Source organism: Phyllostomus hastatus, unplaced genomic scaffold, assembly GCF_019186645.2.
Source record: "Phyllostomus hastatus isolate PE091 unplaced genomic scaffold, TTU_PhHast_1.1 phas_contig_38, whole genome shotgun sequence".
Lineage (NCBI taxonomy): Eukaryota > Metazoa > Chordata > Mammalia > Chiroptera > Phyllostomidae > Phyllostomus > Phyllostomus hastatus.
In genome coordinates, this window is record NW_025333869.1 from 8625517 (window position 1) to 8638475 (window position 12959).

Genomic DNA, 12959 nt, shown 5'->3' on the forward strand with positions numbered 1-12959 from the left:
CAAACAACAGGATTTGGTCAGAGATGTCACAGCTACAAAGCAAGGCCAGAGAGTCACCTCCCTGTCTCCTTGTCAACCCAAACCAGTGGTTCAACTCACTTTCTCCGGTGCCCAAAGGCCACTACATTAACTACCCTCGGGCTTCTACTGTATCCCTAACCTCATGCCTGTTGAATTCTGATGAGCTCCAAACCCACAGCCACCTGGGTCCTGGACATCTCCCCTGAACTCATGCTTTTGAAACATCAAACACACATCACTGAATCCATTGCCTACCCCCAAACCTGTTGCATCTTATCTCAGCAAATGGCCTTGCCAAGCACCCAGTTGCCCTTGTAGGAAATTCCAAGGGTGTCTCCCTCTTTGCTAGGTCTCCCTCTCCCTCACTTTCCTTACTCCATCAATTACTATACCTCACCAATTCTCTTTTCAGAATTTCCCCTGGTTTCTGCAGTAATACTGTTCCTAGTTTTGCTTTTCATCTGAGTCTTTTCCCTTGAAAAGGGATCTGAAAGATCTGACTGAGATCTTCCTTTTAGAGAAGCTGAGAAAGGCATCATATTATGAAGAGAAATCATTTTGGTGTATTTCCTTACTACAGATACTATATTTGTTAAAAAGTAAAAATCTTTAAAAATCTTCTTTATATTAAAGATGCTGTATACAAAATGCAGATGCAGGCCACAGATTGGTAGAAAATATTTGCAATGCATATAACTGACAAATGAATTATATCCAGACTGCTACAAATTAATAAGATAAAGATTAACAACTTGATTTTTTAAAAACAGGCAAATGAAACAAGTAACTAATAACAGATAAAATAAGTATAAAATTACTGATAATAAGGAAAATGCAAATTAGAACCACAATGAAATATTGTATACCTTTCAAGTTGGTAATAATGACAATCCTGACAATATGTGAGTGAATGTGAGGGGCTGCATAACCCCCATGTGGTCTGATGCATGTCCTCTACTGATGAAGTGTCACTTGGAAGAACTTCTTTGAAGAGCATTTAACCAATCCAAGAATGCTAAAGGAGAACATGTGCTACAGCCCAGCAATTCCACTACTAGGTTCCCTAAGGAAAGGCTGGCACACATGCACATGGGGATGTGGACAATAAATATGTCTGCAGCATTATTTGTGATTGTGAAAAATGGGAAAAACAATGTTCATCAGTAGGACCATGAGTAAATAATTTGTGACATATTTATATAAGGATACCAATAAGCGCGGGCTGTGAACCAAAGTGTTGCAGGTTCGATTCCCAGTCAGGGTACATGCCTGGGTTGCAGGCCATGACCCCCAGCAACCACACATTGATGTTTCTCTCTCTCTCTCTCTCTCTCTCTCTCTCTCTCTCTCTCTTTCTCCCTGCCTTCCCTCTCTGAAAATAAATAAATTTAAAAAAGGATACCAATAGAACTGAAAAAGAAATAGATCTTCAGATGAACCCCAGAAATAGAATGTTGAGTGAAAAAAACAAGTTGCAGAAGTACATTACAATATGAGCCTATGAAAACCTGTGGAACTATGTATGTTTGTGCATGTATACATATTCCTGATAATTCAACAGATAAGAGTTACCAATGGAGGAGGGTGGAAGGTGAATGAATGAGCTCCAGAATGCATGCAGAGGTGACTTTAGTTTATCTAAAATGTATGATTTACTTTACATGGGTGGGGAGTACCTTGGTATTTATTTTCTTTTGAAAAAAACCTTTTTTTCTGAAAATTGTTATTTTCTGTCCTATAAACCAAGTTGTCCCTTTCCTTTGTATATAAAAAGGCAGTGCACCAGAACTTTGCTAAAACTACAAAAAAAGCTAAATAAATTTCAAACACCATTACACATAGTAGACCTTCAACAGTTATTTGATAGGTGAACCCATGATCATGAAAGCCCCAATATGCAGAACAATAGCCAAGTGTATTTTGTGCTGGTCTTGAGCTAAACACTGGGCCAAACACTTACATGCATTGTTCCCACTAACCCTCACAACAGCTGGTATTAATATTATTCCCACTTTACAGAAACTGAAGATGAGCCAGGGGATAAGCCCAGAGAATCAGTTAAGCCACAGAGTGGGAAGTTGAATTACCTCACGCATATCTAAGTAGCATGCGCATGTCTAAGAAATTTATGGCGACCACCTGGAAACTAGCTATTACTCATAAACTTTAATCTATGGGAAGAAAAAGTCAGTTCTTTAGCTGGGAACTTGTGTGGTAAGATTATTTCCCTCCCCAGGAATGAGAGCTCTGCTATGATGTCTTCCTAACAAATTCTATGCCCCCTCACTACACTGGCAAAACTCCTCAAAGACCAATTTGCAGGCAATTGACTCAGAAGCATCTAGATCGTCTTTGAGCAGTGGGACTCCAGGAGGCACTCTACAATAAAGCAAATTGGGCCACTGTGAGTTGAACAGTAATTGTACATTCAGCCAGATCCTCCCAAGGCTCACACTCCTTCCTGGGACCTCAATGGGCACTTCTGGAAGCTGTATTAACTCTTTTAGGCCACTGGGGTGCTATTTGATGCACAGAGCAATCATTTATGGAATGATACCATGGAGACCCCAAAGAGTTAAGGCAGCTTCCAAAAGGACCTTTTTTTTCCCCAAGCTGGGACTTGCATGCTGGAATATTGCTCAATATTTTTAAAAACTTTTATTTACTCACATTATCTAAGCTGTGCCATCATGCCTTGTGGCTCTCCCCTCACATGAAAGAGAGAGAAAGAAAATGATGCTGTGCTCTCCAGTGGAAAATAAGGAATGAGAAAAACTCTTGAGGAGATGGGAGAAAACCTTCACTTTTGAATGACAGAGAACCTAGTTGGTTTCCAAATATGACAGCATATTACTACTTCTTCATTACTGCAGAGTTTGGTGGTTTGGTCTTTAAGTGAACTCGAAACACTTTTGAGACTTTATATGAGTTTCCCCTGCTAGTGTGACACAGTTGATTCTCTCCTTTGTAAATAAAAGAGTGATGCATCAAAATTTTTGTTAGTACAACAAAAATGTCTTTTTCCCAAAATGGGAATAAATCATGTTGCAGCCCCACTCTGACAGGATAGAGTCAAGGATGGACAAGGAGGGGTGTTGACTCTCACCATCCTCTCTGGATACCACACTTGGAAATAATCATTGGTTATTATTGTTAGTATACTTAACATTACTTATTTCTCATCCCTTGTCAGTTGGGTCTCTGCATGTTTTTTAAAAAATATTTTACTTATTTGTTTTCTAGAGAAAGGGGAAAGGAAGAACAAAGGAGAGAAACATCAATGTGTGGTTGCCTCTCAAGCATCCCCTACTGAGGAGTAGGCCTGCAACCCAGGCATGTTCCCTGACTGGGTATTGAACTGGTGACCCTTTGCCTCTCAGTCTGGTGCTCAATACACTGAGCCACACCAGCCAGGGATCCTGCATGGTTTTTATGACAATGATTAACCACACTTAATGGCATGAAGTCTGCACCACTGGCCAGTCACAGACTAAATTTCATGCCTGTGTACACTCACATGGGTACACATACATGCATATACTTACACATGTGCACATGCACACTCACAAACACTCACCTCCAAGTACAACCAACTGAGTGTTGATTGCAATCCTTCCACACTAAGAAATGAATAAATTTCTCCCCATGTTATCCACTGCTCTAGTTATCTGTTACTATAAAGCAAACTACCGCCAAACTGAGTACCTTAAAATAACAACAATCTTTTTTTGTGTGTGTGGATCTGCAATTTGGGCACAGCACAGCAGGCAGAGATTTTTCTGCTTTCCTCAGCTGGGGCAGCTAACAGAGGCTAAGAAATCCAGTTCCAAGATGGTGCACTCACATGGCTGGTAAGTCGGTGCTAGCCATCAGCAACACAGGCAGCTGCAAGATCAGGGGCTTTGGTTCCTCTTCACATAGGCCTTTACGTAGGGCTGCTTGGTCTTTCTCACAACATGGCAGCAGGGTGCTAAGAGTGAATGTTCCAACATAGAGGAAGAAGCTACAAGTTTCTGGAGATCTAGGCATGGAAATGTCACTACTGCCTTATTCCATTAGCTACACCATCACACACCCACTCAGATTCAAAGGAAGGGAACATAGATGCTACCTCTCAAAGGCAGCAGTGTGAACTCATTTACAGCCTCTCTAATCTACCACATCCATAGGTCTCCTTTTTTTCTCCCATGTTGTCCCACCTTCTGTTTGTCTGTCCCAGACAGTGAGGAATTTTACACTAATTGCTGGGGATTCCCTATCTCACTACCTGCTTTCTCTCAAAGCATGTATTCTAAGAATAATGTTCAATAGCTCTAGCTTCCCCCATGTCTACTATCATGCAATGTATATACAACATGAGGACCTGAAGTGGTTCCCTTTGCCTCAAAGAAAACTCAACTGAAAGCTAGTGGAATCTGCCCATGCTTGCTAGAGGAACACCTTCTACTCTGGGTGTGAAATCCTATGATAGGAAAAGTTCTAGGAAGAACAGACATGAACAATAGTGTCATCTGATGGTGACAAGGTAGGTGGGAGCAAACCCTACTTCCCCTGTTACACAGGTGGAACATCCAGCCAATCTTCTGAGGAACAGAGTGAACAACCAATGGTATCCCAGCATATATGAAGGTTGGAAGCCAAAAATTGCAGAGGACATTGAAAAATAGATAAGAAGATCGCTTTGGGATAATAAGGTCCCTGAGACCAGAGTGGGAACCAGGGCTTCTGCAGCCCCAGGCCTGACACCTGATAGGTCTACTGGAGGATCCTTGGATGAGAGCTAAATAAACAATTCCTTCCCCTACCAAACAGGGAGGATAGAGCAGCACCAGGATGGGCCTGGAGGCTTGAAGTCGCTGGGGAGAATAAACATGAAGTGGCAAATGAACAGGGGTGGTGTTCACCCACTGAGACTGTGGACACTGGCTGGGTCATTACCAGAGAAATAGGGGAGCTGGGTGATACCTGAAGAAGGGAGAAGAGTTGGGCCATGTCAGACCCTGACCCGCATAGTCTCTAGTCTGGTTGGATAGTTGGGCTGTGTGAGATGCTGGGTACCTGTTAGGAGTGGCAGTCTTGAACAGGAAGATTTTGTTCAAAAAAGGCTCTTGATGGCTGTTTAGGGAACTCTCTCACAGTAGCTGCACCACAGCCCCCACCACCCCAGCAGCCAGGGCCCCACCACCACCCCTGCTACCCCACAACTGGCTGTGCCCATACCCCTGCACCTAGGTGGTGGAGGCCATGCTTCTGCCCCCGCTGCCATAGCATCAGCTAAGTGCCCAACCCCATGGGCAAGGTTATGGCCCTGGTGCCCTGATGACTGTGCCCCCACTGCTGCACACTGGCTGGCTGGCTAGCTAAGAGGAAGGAGGAGGCCCAGCCCCAACAGAAGAGAGCAGTAGGGTTCAGGGAGATAGCAGTCCTCAGAAAGAATTAACTCAGTGGGAGAGCTAAGCTACCATGAAGAGACTTTGAGAGTGCCTAGCACCTAGGACAGCAAAAAGGGAGGAGGCAAGTGAATTTTCCCTAATTAGTGCACCTCAAGGAAAGCACAACTGGTAGATTGAAGGTGCCAGGCTGGTGCAAAGGGGCAGTAGGGGCCTGGCAGTGAATGGAGGAACTGCGCTGGAGGCTGTGCAACTGTGAAGATTGTAGCCCACACTGGGCCCCCATACTCCCAAAACCATAGGAAGGGAGAAAAGCGAAGCCCACCCCCACTCAGTGTACTACAGCCAGAAAGACCAGCAGAACTCACTTGGTTGGTTTAAAGTCAGCAGAAGGCTTTTTCCTTTTTTTGTTTTTTTTTCTTTTTTATTCCCCAAGTGAGACAACAAGACCTGGATCTGTGAAAGGACCAGAGTCAGACTCAAAAAGAGGTCACAAAGCTAATCCCAACAACTGAGAAACTGAGACAAATTTTACTTCACTATTCCAGAGAACTTGCATGTTATTATTTATTTGTATTACTATTTATTATTATTATTTTCATTATTTTTACTTTTATTTTATTAGTATTTTTTATTTCTCTTCTTTCTGTTTAATTTTCTTCATTTTATTTGTTTGTTTAATTGCATTGTTTGACTGGTTTTCCTGGCTTTTCTCTTTCATAGTGTATTTTAATTTTCCCTCTTTAACTTCACTTGGGTTCCAATAGCACACTACTCTAGGTCATGTACTTACTATTCTTGTTATTCAGAACATATAGTTTCTTTCATATGATTGTTGTTCCAGTATTATTGTAAATAATAGTTGTTCCATACAATTGAAAATACTACACAGCACCCCCACAACCACATCTTAGCCCATTTCACTGACTTCCAGAACTTTATTACTGTTGTGGTTAACTCTATTCTCTCATACAGTACTGCTATTTTCTATCCTTTACTCTCACTACATCTCATAATCTGACCTCCCACAAACTCTCTGTTTTCTGGACTCAACTCACAATCCTTTCTCCCTCTAAAAAGAGTCTTGTCTCCTTTCTAAAAAGTGGCTAGTTAGGTGAAATATCGCAGTTAACACTATACTTATCCAAAGAATCTCCCATCTCTTCTCTATGGGTTGGTTCTTTAAATCCCATAGAATACACTCCTGCTACCTTAATCTATTTTGCCTTCACCCTCCAACTGATCACATAAAAGAGTAGGTGGGAGCTGTGAACACCAATACACCTGCTGGAAGAAAGAACCCACCAACAAAGGAACCACCAGCAGATGGTAAAGGAAGATGGTGGAGGAGACAGTGAAAGCCACACTAACCTCCACCCAGGACCAATTTGGAATTACAACTAAATGGAGAAATTATTCAGCTCAAACAACTAAATAATAGTGAGAGAGAAGCCCCAAAACCTTGGACAGAGAGAAGAACCAGCTTTGACACAACCTGTCCACACCTGTACAACACCATATGTGACATAGTGGGTGAAGTGACCCTCAGTTAACCAGCTGGAGAGAAGGATCCATCAAAGAAAGACCCAACTACAATCAAAACCCAAAGACATCCAGAGAACCAACATAAATGACAGCCCAAGAGCAGTAGGTTCAGGAGATCAAGGAGACTGAACCACTGAATCTCAAAGGTATACTACTATAGAAGGTCATACCACAGAAAGAGGAAATCAGAACAGATCAATTTAAGTAGAAGAGGCTAACAAGAAGAGTTTCACAAAAAGTGAGAAGACAAAGAAACAATCCCCAAAATGAAAGGAAAGGAGGAAGCCTCAGAAAGAATGCTAAATGAAATAGAAGCAACTCAACTATCAAATATTGAGTTCAAAGCAATGGTTATAAGGAAGCTCAATGAGCTCACAGGGAATTACCAGAAACTACAAAAAAAAAATTACGATGAACTCACTGAAAACTATATCAACATGAAAAAGGAAATAGAAACTATCAACAAGGGGCCAAGAGGAAATAAAGAATACAATTTGTGAACTGAAAAACATAGTAGAAGAAATAAAAAACAAGGTAGAAAAAAACACCCAGATAGAGCAAGAAAAGGAAGAGAGACTCAGAAGGAAGGAAGAGGAGTTAAGGGAACTACAGAACAACATTACATGGAATAATATCTGTATAATAGGGATACTAGAAAGAGAAGAAAAAGAAGAGCAAGGGACAGAAAACCTGTTTGAAAAAGTAATGATGGAAAACTTCTCTAATTTGATGAGAGAAAAAGTCACACAAATCCAGGAAACACAGAGAGTCCCAATTAAGAGGAACCCAAAGAGGCCCACTTCAAAACACATAAAAAACAATGGAAAAATTCCAAGACAAAGAGAGAATCTTAAAGGCAGCAAGGGAGAAACAGGAAGTAACATACAAGGGAGCCTTGATAAGACTGGCAGCTGACTTCTCAATGGAAATGCTCCAAGTCTGAAGAGAATGACAATAAATATTCCAAGTAATGAAAGCCAGAAGTCTGAAACCAAGATTACTCTACACAGCAAGGCTCTCAATTAAAATGGAAGGTCAAATAAGGAGTTTACCAACAAAAGAAGTCTAAATAATACACCTCCACCAAACAGCTCTGCAAGAGATGCTAAAGGGGCTGCTTTAAGAAAAGGGGAAAAAAGTGAGAGAGAGAGGAACACAGGTATGAAGAAATGGCAATGAATAAGTACCTATCAATAATAACCTTAAACATAAACAGATTGAGTGCTCCAATGAAAAGACATGGAGTAGCCGAATAGATAAGAAAGCATGACTCACACATGTGCTGCCTACAAGGGACCTACCTCAGAACAAAAGACTTACACATACTGAAAGTGAAGGGCTGTAAACAAATATTCCAAGCAAACAGAAAAAAAAGCCAGGGTAGCAATACTCATATCACACACAATAGACTTCAAAAGAAGGGCCATAAAAAGAGGCCCAGAAGGTCACTTCATAATATTCAAGGGGAGAATCCACCAAGAAGATGTAAACATTGTAAATATATATCCACTCAATACAGGAGCACGCAAATACATAAAGAAAATCTTGGAGGACTTCAGAAAAGATATCAATAGCAACACAATTATAGTAGTAGATTTCAACAACCCACCATAAAAAGTGGATAGATCTTCCAAACAAAATTTCAACAAAGATATTGTGGAATTGAACAATGCCCTAGATCAAATGGACTTAACTGATATATATAAAGCCTTTCCTGCCAAGGAAGAAAAATACACATTCTTTTCAAAACTACATGGAACATTTTCAAAGATAGACCACATGATAGGTACCAAACAAGCCTAAAAAAATTCAAGAAAATTGAAATCATATCAAGCATTTTCTCTGACCACAAAAAACTGAAACTAGAAACCACCTCAAGGAAAAAACTCAAAAACACTCAAACTCATGGAAATTGATTACCATGCTATTAAACAATGAATGGGTCAAGAATGAGATTAGGGAAGAAATAAAAAAGTTTCCTGAAACAAATGAAAATGAACTCATTACCACTCAAAATTTATGGGCACTGTGAAGGCAGGTCTGAATGGGAAGTTCATAGCAATACAGACCTACCTAAGAACATGGAAACATTTCAAATAAAGAACCTAGCCCTACACCTACAAGAACTCAAAGAACAGCAAAGACAGCTCAGAGTAAGTAGAAGGAAGGAAACAACCAAGATCAGGGCAGAGTTAAATGACATAGAGACTAAAAGCACAATTTGAAGGATCAGTGAATCCAGGAGCTGGTTCTTTGAAAAGATAAACAAAATTGGCAAGCTGTTAAGCAGACTCATTGAGAAAAAGAGAGAGGATCCAAATAAACACAATCAGAAATGAAAGGAGAAATTACAATTGGCACCACAGAAATGCAAAGGATTGTAAGATTACTACAAAGAACTATATGGCAAGAAACATGAAAGCCTAGGTGAAATGGACAAATTTCTAGAAAAATATGATCTTCCAAAACTCAATGAAGAAGAAGCAGAAAGCCTGCACAGACCAAAACAGCAGATAAAATTGAAGCAGTAATTAAAAAACTCACCACACACAAAAGCCCTGGACCAGACAGTTTCACAGGAGAATTCTACAAAGCATTTAAGGAAGAGCTAACCCCTATCCTTCACAGACTATTCCAAAAAATCCAAAAGGATGGAAGATTCCCAAACTCTTTTTATGAGGCCAGCATCATCCTAATCCCAAAACCAGATAAAGACACAACAAAGGAAGAAAACTTCAGGCCAATATCACTGATGAACATAGATGCTAACATCCTTGACAAAATATTGGCAAACTGCATCCAGCAATACATTAAAAACATCATACACCATGACCAAATGGATTCACCCTAGGGATGCAAGGATGGTACAATATTTGCAAATCAATAAACATAATATATCACATAACCAAAAGCAAAGACAAAAATCACATGATCATAGTAATAGATGCAGAAAGGCATTTGATGAGGTTCAGCACTCATTTATGATAAAAACACTCAGCAAAGTGGGAGTAGAGGGAGCATTCCCCAACATAATCAAGGCCATATATGAGAGACCTACAGCCAACATCATACTCAATGGGCAAAAAGTAAAAACTTTCTCATTAATACTGGGAACAAGACAAGGTTTCCCACTTTCACCACTTCTATTCAACACAGTATTGGAAGTCCTAGCCATAGCAATCAATAACAACAACAACAACAACAACAACAACAACAACAAAAGACTTCCAAATTGGAAAAGAGGAAACAAAACTGGCATTGTTTGCAGATGACATAAGAGTATACACAGAAAATCCTATACATTCTACCAAAAAACTGCTCAACCTAATAAATGAATTTGGCAAAACAGTGGGATACAAAGTCAATATCCAGAAATCAAAGGCATTTTTGTATACCAACAATGAAACATCAGAAACAGAAATCAGGAAAACAAATCCCATTTGATAAAGCAACAAGAAAAATAAAATACTTAGGAATAAGCCTAACCAAGGAGGTGAAAGGCCTATACTCAGAAAACTACACAGCACCAAAGAAAGAAATTAAGAAAGATAAGAACAAATGGAAACATATACTGTGTTCATGGATCAGGAGAATTAACATAATCAAAACATCCATACTACCCAAAGTAATTTATAGATTCAATGCAATACCTACTAAAGTACCAATGGCATATTTCACATATATAGAACAACATTTTAAAAATTTATATGGAACCATAAATGACCCCGAATAGCTGCAGCAATTTTAAGAAAGAAGAACAAAGTAGGAAGGATCACAATACCTGATACCAAAATGTATTACAAGGCCACTGTCATGGTATTGGCATAAGAACAGACACATGGGCAAATGAAAGAGAATAGAGAACCCAGAAATAAACCCAAGCCTCTGGGTCAATTAATTTTCAACAAAGTGGGCAGCAGCATTAAATGGAGCAAAAATATCCTCTTCAACAAATGGTGTTGGGAGAGCTGGACAACTACAAAATCAAACTTGAGCACCAACTTACAACCATACACAAAAATAAATTCAAGGTGGATAAAAGATTTAAATATAAGTTGTGACACCATTAAAGTCCTAGAGGAGAACATAGTCAGGAAAATCTCACATATTCCATGTAGCAATATTTTCACTGATATATTCCCCAGAGCAAGGGACATAAAAGAAAGAATAAACAAATGGGATCTCATTAAAATAAAAAGTTTCTGCACAGCTAAAGAAAACATTATTAAAATGAAAAAAGAACCAACCAAATGAGAAAATGCATTTGCCAATGATAATTCAAACAAAGATTTAATCTCCAAAATATATAAAGAACTCACACAACTCCACTCTAAGACAAGCAACCCAATTAAAAAATGGGCAAAGGACTTGAACAGACACTTCCACAAGGAGGACATACAGAGGGTCCAGAGACATATGAAAAGATGCTCAGTACCACTAGCTATCAGAGAGATACAAATTAAAACCACAATGAGATACCACTTCACACTGGTCACAATGGCCATCATAAAGAAAACAACAAACAACAACTGTTGAAGCGTCTCGGAGAAAAGGAAATCCTAGTGTACTGTTGGTGGGATTGCAGACTGGTGCAACCATTATGGAAAACAGTACAGAATTTCCTCAGAAAACTAAAAATGGAACTGCCTTTTGACCCAGCAATTTCACTGCTGGGATTATATCCTAAGAACTCTGAAACACCAATCCAAAAGAACCTATGCACCCCAATGTTCATAGCAGCACAATTTACAATAGCCAAGTGCTGGGAGCAACCTAAGTGCCCATGAATAAATGAATGGATCAAAAAACTATAGTACATTTATTCAATGGAATACTACACAGCAGAAAGAAAGGAGCTTCTACTCTTTGGGACAGCATGGATAAAACTGGAGAGCATTATGATAAGTGAAATAAGCCAGGAAGTGAGGGACAAATACTCTATGATTTCACCTTTAACTGGAACATAATCAACAAAAGAAAAAAGCAAGCAAGATATAACCAGAGACCTTGAAATGTAAGAACAATCTGACAGTAACCAGAGGGGAGATGGGAGGGGATAATGGAGGGAAGGGTTTTCAGGAACTACTATAAAGGACACGTGGACAAAACAAGGGGGGGTGGAATCAGGGGAGGAAGGTGGGGATGGCTGGGGTGGCGAGGGAAAATGCAGACAACTGTACTTGAACAACTATAAAATATTTAAAAAAAAAGAATTAAAAGTTCTAGGAAGAACATAGCCCTAGGTGCTTGGCAGGAAGAGTATAACAGTCAATTGAATCTTTCCTAAAAGCACTGCTCTGCACATGGAGAAGTTACTGGCTCTGCTGCTTCCAGTGTGATGCAATAAAACCTCCTCTATATCTAAAACCTTTTGGAGTCAGCTATCCAGAATTAGCATCTATTTGTACACAAAGGAAATGCAGGTACTAGTCAGGCAAAGCCATTGTCCAGTGAATCACGGGGTAGGAACAAAAACAGATGTGCGGTATTCTACAGACTCCAGCACTGTCTGAGTGAGCCTAGTGGTTAATGACAGGGGCCTAAGCAGACTGCCTGGGTTAAGTTCTGCTTTCCACTAACAACTTGGTAATCTTGGCCAAGTTTTAAAACATCTCTAAACCTCTCTTTCCTCATTTATAAAGCTGGGATAAAAATAGCCCTCACTTCACAGAATAACTGTAAGGACTTGTAAACACTAAACAAAATGCTTGTTTTAGTTAGTTAGAGCTTGGTGAGTATTACACTCTATCAGCAGTGAAAGTAACCACTTGTTCTGGCTAAGATTGCTCCTCTTTGACCTATGAAGGGGTGAAGGGGAGTGATGGAGCCCAGTGGAGGAAGAGAACCTGCAGTTCTGAATGAGAGCTTTGTTTTTGACTCATCCCCTAAGGACAGCTCTGTGCTATGACTCCAATGCCCAAAGACTCCATTAGGCAATTCTTTATTACCAAGACAGCAAACAAAATGTTGAGTAGGTTCACTCCTTGACACCCTACAGTTGTG

General features: G+C 40.0%; 1 protein-coding gene across 3 annotated transcripts in view; it reads right to left on the minus strand.

The window, feature by feature from the left end:
* WDFY4 (WDFY family member 4) overlaps nt 1-12959 on the minus strand; it is a 345693-nt gene that overhangs the window by 310787 nt on the left and 21947 nt on the right. The window lies entirely within an intron of this gene.